Raw genomic sequence first — 20,792 nt, 5'->3', positions numbered from 1 at the left:
GAGCATAGGCAGATGACCTATGAATAATAATAGGATATCACTCTTGCCCTCTTTAACTATGGTGGCAATTCAGCATAATAGCTAAGTGTGCACACTCAAGTGAGACTGCTTGGACTCTAATTTCAGCTCTGTCACTCACTGTACTGTGTGATATTACTTAACTTCTTTAAGCCCCAATTTCCTCATCTGTATAATGAGGCCATATGAAGATAAAGTGAGTTAGTACATATAAAGCACTTGGAAGAATATCTAGCATATAGTGTCACAGTAAACATTAGCTGGTAGTACTATGGCACATTATTTCCCTGAATGTCAACCCAAGGGAGTTCTGTGAGTTTGTGGAATGAAAGGAAGAAGAGTGGGGGCAAGCACCCCATGCTTGGAGCAAATATACCAATGGGTATCACCTTATATTCAGGGTTTCAATACTGGTTCCACCACTAATGGGCTTGGGCAAATCACTCAACCTTCAGGAGTCTCCGTTTATTCCCCTGCAAAATGGGGGTGAATAATAGTTGCCTTGCCATCTTCATGTGGTTATTGGCCCAAATAAAACCCTATTGTCTGCTATTTTCACTTTTAATCTTTGGACTCATAAAGGTTTACGCCCTCTGGGAGGAGCTGCATTTTAAACCAGTAACTGCAGAGTCCTTAGCAACCCATCAGCACTTTACCAGTGTTACCGGAATGGTGAGAGAAGCAGTGGAGGGAAGGTATGGAAAAAGGATTGAGGAAATGAGAGTAGGACATGAGCAGCTTCTAAGACCTCTCTGTTCTTCACCTTGCCAACCAAGGAGCGCAGTGCCTGATGTCACTGATTTAATGTCACAGATATTATAAATTGCCAAATGAGAATTATTCCTGCCAGTCTTTTTTCTATTTTGAGGGAAGAGATAAAGTTTTGGTGGGCTGGGACTTTGTTACCTGCAGGAGGTATAGGCAGATAAACTATACCTAACATACTTATACCTAGTATAATAAATGAAAGGAGGAGGCCATGCCAGGCACTGTTTTCAATGGGATATTGAGAGATGGAGGGAACACATTACATAGATTTCTCCTTTCTCCAAAGAACTGACTTAAAGGTATAGCAAATTTAGAAAGCAAAGCTACTTGATTCCTTCTCACCAGCCTCTACTCCCACCTTCTTGTCCCTATGTGTAACAGGAGATTGTTACTAACCTTCCTGGTGAAGGTCCCAGAAATCATCAAAAGATACTTTGGTTTAACTCAGTCTAAATAATATTTATGGTGGTTCTACTGTGTACCCTACACTATGCTTGTCACTTAGAGTTACTGTGACAGAGACAGCTTTCTCCCCTTCTTTCATAAGGTAAGAAGATATAAGCTTCAGCTATGGACATGGCTTTCAGACCTAAAGACCACATTCCTCTTCCTCTGCTCCCTTGCAACTAGGGGTAGCTTTGAGATTGAATTCTGGGCCATTGAAATCTCAGAAATATATGGCAGCTTCCAGATGCCTTCCTTAAAGGCAGAAATGTATGAGCCCTTTGCAGGGTCATTGTTGTCTACTGACATCCTGGACCTACATATGGGCAAGAAACAGGGTAGAAGAAGCCTAGGTCTCTGACATCATAGAGCACCACACCAGAAGGACCAAAGGACTGCAGAGAACCGGAAATTAAGGAGTCATGTTTTCCAAATTAAAAGAGACCAAGAAAGTGGTGGAGGGTAGGTGGTGAGGAGAAAGACCTATAAGAAATATAAATTTCCCAACATTTTCTGGGTGGTGATAAAGTGTGTGTATGTATGTGCATGCATGTGCTTGTGTGTGTGTAATATTTTCTACCAACAAATAATACAGTATCTTCATAGAACTTCAGTCTACACAAACCCTTTTCTAGGTAGGCAAAAAAAAATGTTGCTAGAGCATAATCAGTGGCCTAATTATTTTGACATGTATAGCATGTCACTTTTTAAGAAAAACTCTATTTACCTGCACAGTGGGAGCACCTAAGTGAGATATTGTAGAGGGATTGCGAAGAGGGAAAGTGGGAAGTTTCTCTGGAGATAGAATGAAAATGAACAAGCCTCTTTTTTGGAAACCAACTGAGAAAAACAGCCAACTTCTATTTCTATTTCTGTTCTCAATTTGCTGTGAGACCATAAGTGAGCTATTAAATATCTTGGACCTTATTAAAATTGGGTGGTAATTTCATAAAGGGTGGGTATTGTTAAGCCTTCTTGATTTCAAATCCAAACTGAGCCCCACTCACAAAAAAAATATAGCTTTTGTAAGCTGTTCACTTACTCCAGGGAGGTAAAAGGATATGTCTGAATAGCTAATGCAGTTACAGATTGATATTCCATATGATAACTTAACACATGCCTGACACTTTCATTCCTTGATGGAGAAACAGCAGGATTGTTGGCCTATTTTACATTCTTTAGTTTTGGGTGGGAAATGCTCCTAAGTAAAATAAGAAGCCATTTCAGATGTATTTCTCCTTACCCACACCAGTTATTATCTCTAACAACTCACTTTCCATCCACTGTGTTTCCCTGTACTGGTTTTATGATAGGAGTCTCCACCACTACAGGCCCTCTGCTGGTCTAGCCAATTCTTTCTGGCTCCCCAGTAAAGAATGGGGCACAATACTCAGAATTATGACAGAGCTGGCCATGTAATGTGGTTGGTGCTTTTTCAGTCTTCATCCCCCCTGTAGGTGGCAAGTTTGAAGGTTTGGGGAAATTCCCCTGAAGGCTAGATGCTCCAATTTCCAATAGGGTCAGATTGGTACATTTAAGTGTAATTGCTGTTTCAGTGCATGATGGTGAGCAACAGCTGCCCACCAGTCTATGAGGTTTCCTAGACAATAACCCAGCACTGGAAAACTAAGACACATGCTAGCCCTTATGGATGCTCTCCATTCTATAGGTATAGATAGAAGCAAAGGAAGCTTAGCTGGTCTTAACAAGGACTAGGTCAAAAGTCCAGAACCCAGGTCAGGGTCATGGACAAGATCTTTGGCCAATGGTTCTGTTTTATTGAAGCTCCTGGGCAGCCAAGAGAATGGGCCAATGGTTAGGAAAGTGGGCTCCAGTCTCATTCCCACCACTGCCTGCCTGGCTGTCCTTAGACAAGTCACATCACTCCTCTGGGCCCTTGTGAATAGAGTACCAATCCCAACTCAGTCACACACCTTGGCCAATTCACAGTGTCAAGTATCAGAGGAAGTTAAATGGATTTGTTTTTCAGGGTGCCTCCCTTGTCTGACTCTAGCAGGGGACACACACCAAGTCTTATAGGAATAACCTGGAAGTACAATGAGAGAGATGGCCTTGGTCAATGTTAGGAAATTGAGAAGACTGGGATAGCATGTTCTTAGCTCCAGCAAAGTGTGCCAGATATTTCATTTCACATGTTTTTACAAGTTGGCAACTAATCTGAATTGTTATTCAAGTCTGTATTGGCCCATTACTCTAGGCCAGAAGTGACCTACTAAGCCAGCTGGAGACTTCTACAGGTCACTGACCCAATAAAGAAACGGCCTAGGTGGTGGGAGGGGTAGAGGGGTAGATTCAGTGCCCCCACGTGGAGGACACAGCTGTCCTGGCCAAGGCTGAGCTGGCCGGTCTGGGCTCCACAGCCCTGCTGAGGGTAACCCAGCCTCAGTTTCCCCATCACAACTGGAGTGGTCTAGGTCAGCTCGGGCCTATTTTCCTCTACACATAGGAGGCCTTTCTTCACCCACAGATGGGCCTGCCGGTCGCAGGCGGAAAAAGGAATATGTAGACGTTAAGAATCAAACCGTCTGCTCCTGGGACCAGCCAAACCCGAGACGCGCGGGGCCGCACGTTGCGCACACCGCCAAGGGTAGGTGCGGGGTGACGCGGCGCCAGCTGCCCGGCAGCTACAGCGACTCCGGCGGCTCCGGCCGGCCGCTCGGGCCGAGCGCACACCCTCTCCTGCCGAGAGACCTCAGGAGCGCGGCTTCCGGGCGGCGGGTGGACAACTCGAGTCGCCGGAGGGAAGACGGCAGCGCTGGGGGCCTGAGCCGCAGCCAGGGAATTTCCTAAACTGAACGATCCGCATTTGTTGCGGGGAAACCCGACCTCGAGGCACCGTGGGCTGGTGGAGCCCCGTCCTGCCTGGGCTTAAAATGGATCTCTGCTGAGAAAGCCTCGGGCTCCAGGCGACGATGTCCCGCACCTTGAGCTGTGGGGAGCCCTGCACACATCCCGACCCTCGGTGGACCCTCGCTTCGACCACCCGTCCCGTCAGAGACACCCCAGGGTTCCCTGATGAGGTGTTCCTTTCAAGGCACCCTCACCTCTCTACACGGAGGCGAAGCTCTGTCAGGTTCAAATAAAAAAGCCTATATTCTATATAATTCAGTTTCTGCAAAAGATCTTGGAAGCCACACGACAGTGTGCAAGGACAGTATCCACCCTCACATTACTGGTGTAACGTAAAACACATACACAAGATGATTAAATAATGAGTATATATATCAAGAAATTCTCTATATAAAAGGAGATCTATGTGTTCACAGGCAAATAGGGCTAAACTTAAAAGGAAAAAGTAAGCTGTAAAAACAGTATGTATGGTATGGTTCCACACTTGCTAAATTCAGAAAGAAACTATAAGTAAATGCAACTCATTCAAATATGGTTTATTTCATGGATGCTTAGATAGGAAATATATGTATATTTTACATGGATAATTATATTGGAAATATATGTATATTTTACATGCACATACATGTGGAGGAATACACAATCATTACATTGCTTATCTTTGGGATGATGGTAGGGGGGACATTACTTACCACATTACCTTACCACACTATGTATTTCTTTAAAGTTTGATTTCTTTTAAATAAGCATGCATTAGTTTTGTTTTTCACACACACACAAGACAATTAAGATTTTTAGAAATTATACCCCTTCCCATCCCAAGACCACCATATTGTTATCACTTGTCTGCTTCTCTCTGATCTTTTCATTACTGTTATTTTCCCTTCAACCTCTCCTGCCTGTACAGTATCCAAGAAACTTGCATTCCTTTCATTTCAACTTACAAATTGCCCATTTCTTATGTGCAAATAATTTTTTAATTCCTCTAAACCAAAAGAATTAAAAAAGTGAAAATACTACGTCCACTCAATCTATTCATACAATCCAAACAAAAAGATTAAGCACAGAATTTCTGGTCCTTGAAAGCATTGCAGTTTTGAGTCCATTTCTTCTCAAGTTCTAAATAGATGTGGCCTGTTTTATCCTCTAGCAGCACATATTCTCTCTCAATGCAGCAAACCATGAAAGAAGATCCTTAAAACCTGTTTTTTTTTGTTTCTATTTAATCCAGAAAGGCTTCATATTTTATGGAGGAAACGGCATTGGAAAATTGAACAGGATTTCCAGGGACAGGAACTGGAGTGGGAAGGGCACCCTTGGCTGAATTAGGGACACTGTGAAAGAGGCTGGAAGAGGGGAATGTGATTTGGAGCAGGGCCGTGATTCTGTGATTGTTTCATCAGTCTGAATGTTGTCCCAGAAACATGAGCTCAGTTAATACTATGGGAAATGAACATGAGCACACTTCAAACACAAAAAGAAAAGGGGTTGTCTAGAATTTTAAAATATTCATAAAGAAAAATAACACCCCGCAGTGATAAACAGAGAGGATCCATCCCCATGAAGATGTCTGGCGTGGTTCACATTTACACATAAAACATTTTCCTAAGCGTAATCACAGAATATTCCAGGCTCACACACTCACACACATAACTCAAGATTTTTGCTTAGATCCCTGACATCCCTCTCCTTTTCATATGCATTAATAGCAGCATAAAATGCAGGTGCTCTGGAGCAAACTACCTGAATTCCAATCCTGACTCTACCATGTATTAGCTCATGATTTTCATCAAGGTATTTAACTTCTCTGTGCTTCAAGTTCATCACCTCTGAAATGGAGATAATGCTACTCATTTTATAATATGTTATACAGTTTAAAAAAGATGATGTATATGAAGCGTTTAGAACACTAAGCTTTTTTAAATACTAAGAATATAGCTTTAAAATATAAAGCTATTTAGAATACTGAGAGTTAAAAATTAGCCACAATTATTACTCTTTTATACCTCCATTACACCAAAAATGCTTATTCTTCCCCCATTCTCTCCTCTTTAAGACTGCCATCTCTACATTTTCCAAATATACTTAATTGCATCCTTTATTTAATAGAGATTCTAACAGTAGCTCCTCCTCTGTTCTTGCCTACTCTCTTCTACCGAAAGGGAGGCAAATGACTGTGCCATAGTCTACAGAACACCTAATTGGAAAGCTGGATTCTGTTCTCTTTCTTTTGTAATACTTTCTGAATTCCTAAAACAACTTTATTGACATATGTTTTATATATCACAAAACTCACCCATTTCAGGTGTACAATTCAGTTATTTATAGGAACCTTACCAAATGGTGCAACCATCACAATAAATCCATTTTAGAATGAAATTCCCCCACAATAAGACCCCTTATGCCCTTTTACAGTTAATCTCCCCTCCTACCTCCAGCTTTAAGTGCCCACTAATCTCTACTTTCTGTCTCTATAAAGTCACCTTTTCCAGACATCTCAGACAGATGGAATCATTTTAGAATAAGTGGTTTCTTGACTGACTTCTTTCACTTAGCATAATTTTTAGGTCTATCCATGATGTAGCATATATTAGTGGTTCAATATTCTATAAAATGAGAATGACTTCTGCCATGTCTATAAGAATTACATTATATAACAATATTGATAATATGTAATTAATGCTAACTATTCTTACACCTCCATTATTCTCGGTACTGAGTTAAATGCTTTATCTGCATCATAGAACTTAAACTTCACAACAGTCATATGAACTATCTAGGTGAATGTTTTTTGAAATTTTAAAACTTTTGATCAGAGTGTAACATAGAGGCATAAAAATAAATCATAAGTGTAAAGCGGGATGAATTTTCACGAAGTGAATACAAATGTCTAAATAACAGTCAAATCAAGAAATAGAACATCACCAGCCCTATAGAAAGCCCCTTCATTCTCCCTTTCAAGTCATTACCCATCTCCCTGAGGGTAAACAGTATCTTGACTTCTAATTCCATAGAATAGTCTCTCCATGTGTTAACTTATATAAAAGGAATCATATAGAATGAATTCTTTTTGGCCTGACTTCTTTTGCTCAATTTTATGTTTTTGAGATTCATCTGTATTGTTGCATATAGTTGTCATTTGTTCCTTTTCATTGCTGCATAACATTTCATTATTTGAATCTATCACTATTTATCCATTCTATTGATGATGAGCATTTCAGTTTACACTTCAGGTCTTTTTTTTTATTGAAGTATCATTGATATTCAATCTTATATTGGTTTCAAGTATACAACATAGTGGTTCAACAGTTACCAGTATTATTAAACCCTCACCTCCACTACTGCAGTTATTATCTGTCAACATAAGAAAATGTTCCAGAATCATTGGCTATATTCTCCCTAGATGATATCATTATATCCTTTTTGAGTAGAGGAAACTTAAATTTAGAAAGTTAAAGTCACAAAGCCACTGGATGTCAGAATGGGGACTCAAACCTAAGTCTGTGTAACTCCAGAGCTAAAGCCAGAGTCACCTTGCACTTCAAAATTAACAAAGAATACTTATATTTGGTATCCTTCAGTCATTATGAAAACAACCCCCAGGGAACTATTTGTATTAACCCACCAAACAGACAGAGAAATGGCTAGGGCTTTGTCAGCTATAAATCCTCATGTGTAAGGCATTGGTACTGTAACATTTTCTCCATACCTGATTCTGAGGACATCTAACTCCCTGGGGAAAGAGCTCATGGCAGGATGGACTCAGTTCTGCTGGATTAGGATCTCTCATCTCTGAAGAGGTTGCCCTGAGCCCCATCCTGGTGCATCCCCAGGCCAGACATATTAGGAAGAGAGGCTGGACCTTTACCCATCACCCTGTCTAACAGGGAATGAACACGTAGGGAGAAAACTCTTTGGGATCCATACCTTCTACTATTACCAATTTTTATGTTGGAACTCAGGGCAGCACATTAGAATGGTGAGGATGGGCCATTCCAATCTACCACCCAGGGGTGCTTGAGGGGATCATTCTCTAGGAAGATTCTGTTTACAAGGCACAAATACAAATACTCTTCTCTAAGGATTTCCAAAGAAATCTCTAGTTGTTATTCAAGTAATAGAACCTCTTCGAGGTTTTATGATGAGCCCAGGCCCCACATTTTTTTATGAGCCTCAGGCTGGGGATATTCACCTTCAGATGTGTTATTATTATGAATACATTAATAATATTTGTTTTAGTAATAATGTATACTGCAATGAGCCATGCTCCCAGTCCATCTTATTATTTCTGATAAACCCAAGCCACGTTCATTAGTCACAGAAGGAAGGGTCCTCAGAGTGAAAGCCAACCCCCTTATCCCACCCAAGGAAGCCCAGAGATGGCAGGGGGTGCCTAGACATTCGCGAGAGGGTTGAGGTGAGAACCCAAATCTCCAGTCCCTTGAGAAAGATCAGGAGAATCAAGTACTCAGATAAATCTCATCCAGGCTCAACAGCAACTAATTTAGACAATGGGACCTCATTAATAGCTCATTATCGGCCATGTATAATGCCCTTTCACAGCATCATTGATTTGTTGAATAAATGCCCTTTTAAATAAAAAACCATTAGGGTTAAATGCCAGGACTGTGGCTCCCTTTGGGTTAGTGAGGTGCTAGTCAAGTTCTGTTTCTTGATCTGCTGCTGATCACACAGGCGTGTTCAGTTTGTGATTTTTTTTATCTTAAAAAATTATGCACTTTTTTGTATATGATATTTCAATACAATTTATCCAAAAAGATACAAGTAAAAATATTTTAGAATTAAAGAGCCTAGCGCAGTGCCTGTCATATAGTAGGTGGATATCATACATATGCTCATTGAAAAAGCCATCTCATTTGACCCTATCACGCTGGGTAAACAAATGCTTATAGTACTGCTACTGTTGTCTTTATTTACTTTCTTCACAGATCAGAAGTTTCCTGACTTCGTCCCGGTCACGCAATTGGCTAAGTCGCGGAGCCGGGAGTCTCAGTTTCTCTCCACGAGGGGAAGAGTGTGGATCACGGCCCCATTTCGATTCTCCGAGGCGCGGGCCGGTGCTGACGCACCTGGGGCCAGGCAGGCGGCTCTGTCCGACAGCCCCGAGCGAGCCCGAGGACGCAGCCGGGTCGGGAAGTTGCCCCGCCGCGGCTCGGCGCAGCGGGGTCCCGCCGGCTCTGAGATCGGGGTCTCTGGGGCTTCAGGCTTACGCGATAGCTTGCCGGTCCCCGTGCGACTTCCAGGCCGTGGCCGCCCCTCTCCGATCTCTGCACGGGCCTCCACGTCGTGGACCCCTACCCCGGGCGACGGTGCCCTCTGACCTGCCCCGGAAAGAAAACCCAGTTTATCACCACTGCATATGTCCCTCAGGATGTGATGATGGCAGGGAGGGAGATACAAAAATGTAAGAACAATACAGCTTTTTCTTATGCAAACCACAAAAAGGCCTCCTACTTGGGCTCCCATTTACTTAGAACTTAACTGTACCAGTCTACCTATGGACTTGGCTCACAGTGGCTAAGAAAGGGACTCCCCCAGTCACACAGACTGTGGCATACTCCACCCAGCTGTGGGACCTTGCACAATCACTGATCCTCTGCCTCAGTTTCCTCATCTGCAAAACTGGACTAACAACAAATGTGCACCCTCTAGAACATAGTGGGTGATGGACAATGCTTCCTTCAGCCCAACTGTGTGTTCTTCCCAACAATACCCTCACTTCTCTACTGGAGAAAACTCTGCCTGCCTACCCCAGGGACACCCTCTAGGACCAGGACAAGTACCCCAGGCTCCTGCTGCTTGCTCCAAGCTGACCCCACAACTCAGCACACTGTCCATACTGCTCTGTCCCTGGGTTTCATCTCAGACTTCAGTGCTGTCATTTATGCAATCATGTCATCCCATTTTTCATACACAAGCCCACACATGCACACATCTGTAGACTGTTAAGGATGTTTGGGGTAAGTGCCACCTTGCCTGTGTTAAATGCCCAGTGCTGCCTAGCGCAGAGCCTTGCTGACTCAATAAATGTCTGTCCCAAGGCTAAAGGGAGAGAAGGCCTGCCCCACCTCCAGTCTCCCCCATCCTAGCTCCCACCCCATTACCCCCTCCCCTCATCCCTGCAGCTTGGCAGTGCTAAAGACTAAGCCTCCACCCCCTCCCCACAACCCAGAAGCCATATTCACCCTGGCTGTGGTGACAGGTTGATGACTCCTATAACAGGCCCCTTTCCTCCTCTGGGGGTTCCTGCTTGCATGGAGCCTGGTGGAGGGGCCACCAGCAGGGCCGGAAACCTGGGAAGAATGTCTCTGGCTGCCACTGATTTCTGTTAAAACTGACGTTTTTCTACAATTACAACCTTCCCTCCTTCATTACATCTCCTGTGTCCTGAGGTAGTAAAGCCCAGGGATATGCATTACATTTCCTATAACTTACTTTCAATGATCAGAAAAGCTAATATTAATAGACCCACTGTTGACAGAGAATCTGGCCCAGAAGCTCAGAGTGAGCTTCTAGAGCAGTATCTGCTAAGCACAGAGATGCCACCTCTCTAACTTTTGTCCTCTGGGCCACTGTCTCTACCAAGCACACAAACAAGAGGCAGCAGAGATTAGCAGTTGAAAAGAGGGCTCTTGGACCCAATGACTCAGTTCAATCCTGGTATTGCCCCTTACTAGCAGGATAACCATGGGCAAGTTACTGAACCTGGCTGTGCCTCTGTTTCCCCATCTGTGAGATGGAGATGACTATAATGTCAACTCCTAGAATTGTGAGGTAAATAGTTTAATACTTGTAAATTGATTAGCACTCTATAAGCACTCAATCAGTGAGTTTTGTCAAATACCTAAAGCTTAATGCATCTGGAGACCCCAACTCCTGAAGGTGCCTAGCTAGCCCTAAACAGTTACAACCTGTTGTACAGGAGAGACTAAGAATGCCTGTAAAATAAATACAAGGATCACCAATTTAACCCTATTCTGATAATTGATATTTAAGCCTTATAGAACTATGCTTTGTAGATTAGCCAGTTTTTCTCAATCTTTATGTTCATTCATTTGTGTTGTATGTGGACACATTCTGGAAAAAGAAAAGGGGAATAAAGAAATGAAGGAAGGAAGAAGGGAGAATCTGGTTGAAATGGCTAGATTATCAGAAAATTCTTATTATTTGTATTATTTTCCACCAGCATTATAATAATAATGCTAAATGTTCAATAAATTATGCAAATACTTTCTTGAACCTTACAGCTTTCAGAAAACCTAGGTGAGAAGAAGTTGTTCAGAGTCAGGTTGGCTGGTTCTCAGTGCTGGAGGGAAGCAATGGCTGCAGAGGTACAGGGCCACTTACTGAACCAGAATCTGCCTAATAGCATCCTAGAGACCAACCGTCACTTCAACTCTGGCAATAGGCTCTCTTCTCCGTGTTAATGTCAACAGAACAGGTTGTACAAAAGCTCAGCCATTTCCTACCACAAGGCTAGGTATGCAAAGGAAACTTCCATTTACTTAAGGCTGAAAGAAAAAGTGAGGCATGGATCTCCCTCCCCTAGCATCTATCCTAAACACACACACACACACACACACACACACAGTCATCCTAGATTCAGTGTGCCTAAAGATTTGGATTATTTGCCCTGGAAGCTACAAGCTTGTTCAAGGTTTCATGCAGGTAGGTGTTGGAATGGAGATTCAAGACAGTCCTGAGAAGGTGTTCATGATCCTGCTGACCAATAAGGCCAAAAGAAAAAGGAGGCTCCCATCCGACTCCCCTGGCTCTTTGAAACCCTCTAAAGAGCATTTCAAGCAAAGCAGTCCATGTTTTCTCCAGAAATTCTGCCTCACAGAAACCTAACTGGTGGTTCTCAACTGGGGGTGATTGTGGCCCCCAGGGGACATTTGGCAATGTATGGAGACATTTTTCATTGTTACAACTTCGGTAGGTACTACTGGCATCTAGTGGATAGAGGCCAGAGATGCTGCTAAGCACCCTACAATGCACAGGATGGCCCTCACAGCAAAGTAGCCTGCCCCGGATATCAATAGTGTCTAGATCCTGGCCTAAATTCCCACTGCGTTGGAGAAGCCATCTCTCAGAATCCCTCCAGCCTCTTAAGCAGAGAGCAAAATGGAGCATCAAGAAGGGAGCCCAAGAGAATCCTTTTTCAGGCCCCACACTAAGAACGGGGAGGGCCCAGCAGATGCCTTCCTCCTGCTTTGCCTCCATAACACAAAACCCTGGCATCTGAGAAGATTAAACAAAACCCATGATTCCCAGCACTTCAGGCTGCATAACCCTGCCCCTCATATCCTATTTCCCTCCTGCACCCCCTCACTCTGGGAGCACAGTTGGAAATTTGAATTGCAATCTTTACTGTCCAGCCCTCAAATTCTCTGCCTGCTTCCTCTCCCAGGGACAAAATCTCCTCAACATCCTGCCTCCCTTTGGGATGAACCCCCCAACCCTGCCTCTTTCGCCAACTGTAAGTTTTTCTTCCCCACCTCCATCTACATGGCCTACTCTTTCTAATTAAATCACATCCAGGGTGTTGGGAGGGAAGGCGAAGGGATTCTGAAGACTTCCGTGCTACAGGTTCTGGGGGCCTACGGCCTCATGTTTTTGTGAGGTGCCAACCACACTGTGATCATTAAACCCCACAGTCGTGGTGGGGTTTTTTTTTAGTTGCTGTTAACCTGGGAGCCAGCTACATCTTGTTTATCAGACTTGTTTTAATTCAGCTTGGTCAGGTTCCAAGTGTTGAGGTGGAGATTAAAGGCAACTGAAGAATCCAATTAGCCGCCCAGTCTTCTTTAAGCCAAAAAATCAGGTCACAAACTAGATCAAAGTGAAATTATTTCTCAACAGCTCTGTTCATTAAGGAGGGGGTGGGGGCTCACACTGCTAAGTTGGGCTCATTACTGGGATTGGCATTTTAAATACAGTATCTCCCCCAAACTACATGTTTCAGAGGTCGGAGGGAGAAACCAAGATTATCTTATGTGAAGTCTCTGTTTGGCTAATAGAAAACAGAAAGCCAAAGAATGAGCATATAACTTCTAGGAAAAGATTTAAACAAGGCCCCGATTTTCCTGGGCTGGAAAACCAAATCTGGAAACCAAAATTGGCAACAATCACTCCCAAAGGGAGAATTCCTCCTCTAGGGAATCTACAGAACTGAGAAATCTAAGTTTTCCAGGTGGTCCTGTCCACCTCTTTCCCTAGCTGGGTACAGCTGCAAGGGAGACCCCCTGGCAGCCCAGCCCAGCTTTCTCCCAGCCCCAGGACCCTGAGAGCCTTTGAAGAGAAACCACTCACCATTTCTGGATTCTGGGTACTAGGCAAAGTCATTTTCAGCAGCAAGAGAATCCCCCTGTGCTTTTTGTGTTTCTGTGGGCTCCTTTGAAGGTGCTGGAGGAGAGCAAAGAAGGCCCTGATCAGATTCACTTCCCATAGGGAGAATCAAATATTGGATTGTTGTGAGGGTATTTAGAAACCCTTGATTCTACGTGAGAGAGAGAAGAAAAATTACATTCAATAGAGTAGTAACAGGACGACACAAGTCCTCCCTCTTTTGTGAGCAATGATTTTGAACTGAGACAGGAAATCTTCAGAAACTGGCTCCCCCCTTGCCCACCACCTCCCCCTCCACCACCACCACTATCTGCTTGCAAAATTCAGCTTAGCCTCTCAGGCATCCAGGAACCTCTGGGTTAGAAAATGACACTTTTTAGGCCCTCTAGGACACAAGGTTGTGGGGGACAATGAGATTAAAGTTTCCTTTGTTGGAGGGAATCTTGAGTTGTGGCTATTTCTGGGGTCTCCGAAATCTGAACCACTATTGAGACCCTTTCTCAGACTTTGCAGTTTCTCATCCATCCATCCAAGTAGAGCCTGGGAGCAAAGCCACTTGTACCTGGAGGCCTGACCTTAGACTGGAAAGAGAAAGGAAGACACAAAGGGGGAAGGAAGAACAATGGGAGGGAGTTTTAAAGCTTTAGTCTGCACCTCCTACCAGGGTCATCTTGCCCCCAAATTTCTAGCCCCTACATAACTAACCAACTCCCTCCTCTGAGTCTGAGCACCTTGATAACTTCAATATATGGAGGCATCCCAGACATGGAGTTTACTTTGGGGCTGCAGCCACACAGGACTCCCAGCAGCCTTCCCATCTCCCTTTCATTCCCTGTACCCAGAGTTTTCATTCCCTCCTCAAGATGGACGTTGGGGGTTCAAATCTCAGGGAACTCCCTCCCCATTGGTGGATCTGAGGCCCGGGACCCCTGAGCCCAGGTAACTGTAGCCCAAAGGGATTCTCCTTGGATGATGCATTTGGAGCAGGAACAAATCATCTCTGGTGGATTTTGTTTTTCTTTTCTGTGTATTTCCTTCCCGGGAATTATGTCATCCTCATCCTCCGAGATCCTTCCACACACTCCTATTCTCCATGCCGTGGGGCCCAAAACAGGCTGCAAGGCCTCAGAAAATACACCCTGGATCCCGCACAAATTTTCTTACATGCCGCACAACAGAAAATGAGCACCAAATGCTGTTTCGTTTTGTTTCTGTTTCTGTTTTGTTTTGTTTTGTTGTTTTGTTTTGTTTTAAATCAACAGCCTAAAATGAGTTTCAAAATCTGGTCGTTTCCTAAGGAGACAGGAAAGGACATGGGCCCTCGGCGGCATGTTGCGCTAACGGGAGCTCAGACCCACGAGCCCGCGCTCGGGTGGACACGGCAGCAGCCCGCGACCGCCGCCCGAAGGCCTCCCTGAGGGGTCTCTAGCCTGCGGATTGCCGAGCCAGGGACGCACCCAACCCGGCTCTCGGACTGAGCGCCGCCCCTGCACCCCACCGCGACCTTTTTTTTTGTCCTAAAAGCCTGAGAGGAAATGGAAATTTGGGGAGATTAGGGCTGCTGTTGGGGAAACGTACGCCTTTGTCCCTCAGGGGGCCGGCCACCGTCCCGGACTGTTGTCCCTGAGCTGGTCATCCCAGTTGGCGGGCGGAGCGGCTGTCCGAATACGGGCACTGAGGTGAATATGTCGCGGAGTGAAAGGTGCCAGCACAAGACCTTACAAGGTTCACGGAGAGCCCTTGTCGCTCGCCTAAGCCGGGTGAGGGTGGCGTGGGGTGGGGGGCTCTGGACCGGCCCCTGGGCGTGGGCGTGCCTGCCCGGGGATGGAGGTGGAAGCACCCCATTCCAGCGGTTCCCTTGGCCCCGCAGCACCCGGAACCCAAAATAGTAAGTTCACCCCGGGTCAGCCCCGTGAGAGCCCACCCCGCGCCCCTCCCCAGCAAGGGCTCGGCCCGCGCCTTTCGAGAACGCGCACGGGCTCAGGGCCTCGGCATAGAGGCCACACTTCCCGCATTTCAATCCGGAGCAGCCGCGCAGTGGAATCTGCGGGCCTGATGCGGAGGCGGCAAGGGTGAAGAGCGGGACACGGAGGGAGCCGCCCACCGCCGCTAGGGCTCCCGGCGCGCAGCCCCAGCCGCCTCCTGGGGCCGGGCGGGGCGCCCGACGGCCCTCGAGGGCCGCGGTCTCCGCGGATCCGCGCGGGCCGCCCGCTCCGCTGCTCTGCCTTCTCCCCGGCGCGCTCCTGAACCTGGCGCAGAAGCCACCTAATAGACACTTCGAACCATACGGGAGAAAAGAAAGAAACCAGTTTGTCCGCGTAAATGTTACGAGTCACTCTCAAAAGTTTTCTTGGCTACTCGTAAAGGTGGCCGGGGCCATTTACAGTAAGAGCAGAATGAATAATGTTTGAGACTGTAGGTACGACATAATTATCTCCAGACTTGCCTCTCCCCCGCTCCCAGCTAAGGTTTTCACCAGCGAAAGCGGCTAATGCATTTGCACACATTAAACATCTTGAACGCATAATTACAGGCTGCAGACAGGCAAGACAATAAAATATCTCCGCTCGATATTTTTGGAAGCCTTTTGCGACTGTGCCTGGAATAAATAACGGCTTTCTATGTCCTCGGCCATCTAACTGCAGCCACCGTTATTTCAATACAACCCCACTCTACCCCTGCCTATGCCTTTGAGAAATGGGGTGTGGAGGCAGGGACCTGGGGAACTGCAGCCACCTTGGAGGGGTTTTATGGGTCTCGGGCTCTACTGCGGGGTGCACCCAGGCAGGGGTCGCTAAAATAAGAAGAAAATGTTAGGAGCCCCGAAGGCCACCTTCACCATTAGAGGGACACAAATGGGCCCATCTAGGCCTCACAGAGCACCCTGTCCTCTCCATATCTCTCCCTACTGGAAGGCTAAAGAATTCGAAAAAGGTGCAGACCATCCTGTTCCCGCCTCACAACCCCGGTAAGAGCACCTGTAGGCTGAGCTGGCTCCTGATACCTGTGAAATCTGTGGGAAAAGAAAGAGCTGTCTATTGAAGCAGAGAGGGGGTGGAGGTGGGGCGGGGAGGAAGCTGGGAGTGGTTATTTTCTTCTACAGAAGCCAGGGATGCTCTGGCGTCCCTTGAGTTTTACTTGCCTTGTCTGTAAAATGGAGATGATTATAATAACCTTGGGACCTACTTCACAGGTTGTTATGAGGAAGCACTTTAAAAAATGTTTTTATTGCCATATAACTTATATATAGCAAAACATAAAAATCCTAAGCACCCAGCTCTCTGAATTTTTTATGTGTGTATACATTTATGTAACTACTACCCAGATAAAGATACAGAGCATTACCAGCTCTCAAAAACTCCTTAAAGAAGCACTCTAAAACTAACTTCAGTCAGTGATGATACTATTCTCTTTAACTCAAGAAATCAACACCCAGTCAAGTATGTGGAGCTTCTTGACAATTGGGGACAAGAATTGACAAACTAAATATACACATAAACGAAATTTACTATTCACACTATGGCTCAGGGCTGTGGGAATTAATCTCTTATCTGAAGGAGCATGTAGGGCCACAAACCCTCTGGTACTCAGGGGTGGGGAAGAATTAAAGATCACGCTTTAGTTTGTTTAGAGACAGTGGAGTTCTTAGGCTGGAGCTTTGTATTTGGGGCTGGAATGTTCATTCCCAGGTTAGGATGAGTCCAGCAGAGAAAGGCCTGAAAACTCTTCCCAAGGGGGGAATCTGAGTAGATGTCTACAAAGTTGAGGTCTAAGCTTTGGGTGCCTTATTTCAATGTCTCCCCTGAATCTAAATCTGGTTTGATGTATGGAGGGATTCTTCAGAGAGATGTTTGGCCATGAGATAAAGGGGGCACCCTATTATCTCTAGAGTGCTACCCCCAATAGCTAACAGGTGAAATTGGTGCATGTTACAAACAATACAAAAGAATTTACAGCAAAAAATGAATTCTCCAACCAACCCTATGTCCCCCAGTTCTCCCCAGAGGAAGCCACTCTTACTGATAGCATGTCTATTCTTCCAGTCCTTATGTACAAACCCATTTTTAAAAGCACTGGTAACCCTCACTGTACATGCTTCTGTGGCCCTGGATTTTTTTCCCCCTAGATAATAACTACCCAAGACAATTCTCCATGATTAGTGTATTGGTTCAGAAAGTTGTGTTCAGCCCTGGTCACTCAGTACAGCTGAAATTCAAACTAACCTTGTGTGGCCTGTCACAGGGGAAGGGTTGCTATAGCCTGGGTTCTAGATCTTAACCTCCCTGGCTTGGTAATCTTCAAAATAATCTGCTAATTTGGTTACAACATCATTACCAGCAATTCTTCACTGCTCCTTGGGTGACCAGAACCATGCTGGGGGAATAATCACAGTACTGACCGTGACTTTGGACCTACAACCATTCTCTGGAGTCAGGGGAAATTGGAAGTGCCGCTTAGAATTTTTAACTATTCGGCCTACTAGCTATAAAAACTGTGTTCAGGTCATTAGCCCACCCTGGGTGTCTGCCTCCGATCCTATTTCCTCAATCTTCTTTGGAGCTTGATAGGATGGCCCTCGTCCTGGCCCCCACTCGGGCCTGGGGAGAGGCAGGAGCACAGAGTGGGGGCCTCAGCCCAGACCTTGGACTCTGCGGTGTCCGCCAGGAGATGGAGGAAACGCGTTTACCACCTGGGTGACCTTGACTGCAGCCGATTAAAGTTTAATTCGAGGTGTGTACTCAGCCTTGCCATGTTATTTAAACACATCGACGGTCATAAAAAGATTCCAATGGCGTGAGCAGATCCCGACGACGGCCCGCAGGGAGCCAGCGGTTGATTCTGGTTGATTTCCAGAGCCAGAGTTTGGAGTGCGGGGCAGGAAGGGGGCCGTAACAAAGAAAACGGTTTGCTTTCCCAACGGAACGCCAGACTTCAGAAAGTGGAGGGGGTAAACCAAGTCTCGGGCACGGGAGCAGATAGCCATTAGGTTCCCATTAACTCGGAAGACATCTAGTGGGAAGAGGTCGCAACTGCAGCGGCGCCCAGTGAGCATCCTCTGCCTTTGCCTAGCTCGAATGTAAACCGTAACTGCGGCTGATTGGGTGGTGGGGAAAAGGGGAAAAAAAAGAAGACACTCTTTCCCTGGTCACCCCTTTGAAGCACACGACTGCCTGGAAGATCCCAGGGCCAGGTCTGGGCACCTATCCTACTGAGGGCGGAGGCGCTATTTCCACTCGGAAAGGAAAGGTCCAGTTTTCTTTGGCTTCCCTCTCTCCACGTTGGGGTTCTGGTCAGCCGAGGGCACTGCTGGGCCCAAGATTCCTGGATTCTGTCCAACTCATCCTGGGGCTGAACAGAGTCCTGGTGTGACCATATGTGGACGCTCTTAGAATGTCCTGAGTGACTCTGGGGACCAACAGATAGCAGCAGAATCCAGGTGAGGCCAGAAGTCCTGAAGGCCATCCCATCCAGTGGCTACTTTTGACCCCCCCCATTACCTATGGACTAGTGTGGGCCAGGTATATTGCAGAGCTGTGGGGCCCAGCTTCCCAGGGGTGCAGTCATTATTTTTGCCCCTTCTCTTGTCCTGGGGCTACTGCATCTTGCCCTGTCTTCTTCCTCTTACCCAGAATGTCTCAGTTCTATGGAGGATTGGGCATCTTTCTTGGGCCTTCAGGAATGAGCCTCATGTATGGAATGCTGTTTTTTTCCTTACTTCTCCCTGCTCCATAAGTGCCTCTTCTTAACCTGAAGGCAGGAGGGCAGATAGGCAGACTGTGCTGGCCTCCCCAGCTGCCTCAGAGATACCAATTATACCTTCTCTATGGACCTGCTTCCACTGTTTAAAGTGGGGTCTCCCTTCTCAGGTCCTCCTGGTTGACCACCTTGGCTGAGAGGAAGAGCACTCTCCCACTTGTTGTGACATCATATCATCTTAGAATTGTCAGGGAGGAAGAGCAGCACCAGAATGCTTTCTGATGATACAGAAGACCAAGGCATATATATGCACCACATTTCAGTGTGTGAATCCCAAGACTTCATGGAGCCACAGCTGGACCCCCAAGCAGGGGGTCTGTGGCTCCCCTGATAGACTTTCCAGGCTGTCTGGGTTGGGGCTACAGGGGACTATGATGACTGCTGAGTTGCCCTCTGTAGAAGACAACTACCTTCTCATCCTTCTAAGGCTGTCAGAAGTGGCTCACTTTCCTCCTTTTGCGCATCAAGTTGCCTTCTCCACACCTACCCATACTCCAGGGCTAGGACCCTCCTTGATTTTCAAAGAAGGGCTCAGGCAACCCAGTTCTTTGGCTTTGTGATATCCTCCTACCCATCCTACTCCACCCCATAACCCTGCCAAAAAAAAAAAAAACCTGAAAGTAACTGGAAACAGTGGATGAAACCATTCTAGGTAAATGCCTCGAAGCCTTTCACCAGGACATTAGCCAGCCCTGTTGCACACTGAGGTGCTTTCCCAAAGGGGTATAACCTGTTTTGGCTCCTTCTGTCCTCTCCTCTTCATCACCTTTCAGCTGGATGAATCTTATCCCTTAGACAGGGAGACTCCCTTAGGTTTTATTGAATCAGGTACAGAACATTGGAGCAGCAGTAGGTGGGGGTGGGAGGAAGGACTGCAGCTGGATTAACCAGCTTTAACTTTGGAGAATGAAAAACTGAGTTTTGGATCGTATAGCAAATGAACCTGGGATCCAAGAGTTTGGAGTAATCTGTACCCCATCCATTGACCTCTGATATGTGTCACGCTGATAAGTGTTTTTGGAGCAGAGCTGACCCCTCACTCTCCTGAGCTGACACACATGACCCTGAAAGCCCTCTCCCAGCCAATGTGGTTAAATCAGCACTGGGTTCTGTAGCCTAGGCAGTCCCACTCGGCTCTGCTTTCAGCTCAGGCCCATGGGGATGTCTATTCCTCAGGGTAACAAATGAGTCTGCTTGCTCTCGGTGACATCAAATTACTTTGCACCAGCCAAGGGTCCCATGACCTGACATAACCCCACATTAGGTCCTAGAAATGTAAAGAAATATGGCCTTTTTAAAAGTGGCTGAGAGCATGTAATTGCTAGCAGACTTGAGGGATTGATCCCAAGTCTGGCTCACAACCTGTGCTAGGCCAGCTGATACCAGCCAGAATTCACTGCCTGGGCTCTCTGTGGGCAGAAGTTCACCCCCACATTTAACTCTGGGCCCTAATCAGTTTCCCAAAGCCCAGATTATTTTTGTGCAGTTAAAGAAATTGCAAAGAGGCTTGCAGCCTAAGTGTCCCCTTCTCACAAGCAGGCAACCCCAGCCAGGCTTCTTCAGAG

At 46.0% G+C, this 20,792-nt stretch overlaps 1 long non-coding RNA gene across 1 annotated transcript; it reads right to left on the bottom strand.

The window, feature by feature from the left end:
- Positions 1-8,895: 8,895 nt before the first annotated feature.
- LOC118918582 (uncharacterized) lies at positions 8,896-15,279 on the bottom strand. The gene is made up of 3 exons (XR_005027196.2): positions 15,049-15,279; positions 13,435-13,527; positions 8,896-9,443 (listed from the first exon to the last, which is right to left on the bottom strand). It is a non-coding gene; the product is annotated as an uncharacterized LOC118918582 (long non-coding RNA).
- Between the last annotated feature and the right edge of the window lie 5,513 nt (positions 15,280-20,792).

Source organism: Manis pentadactyla, chromosome 7 (assembly GCF_030020395.1).
Source record: "Manis pentadactyla isolate mManPen7 chromosome 7, mManPen7.hap1, whole genome shotgun sequence".
Taxonomy (NCBI): domain Eukaryota; kingdom Metazoa; phylum Chordata; class Mammalia; order Pholidota; family Manidae; genus Manis; species Manis pentadactyla.
Note: the sequence above shows the minus strand (reverse complement) of the source record. Positions and strands in the feature narration are given on the sequence as shown.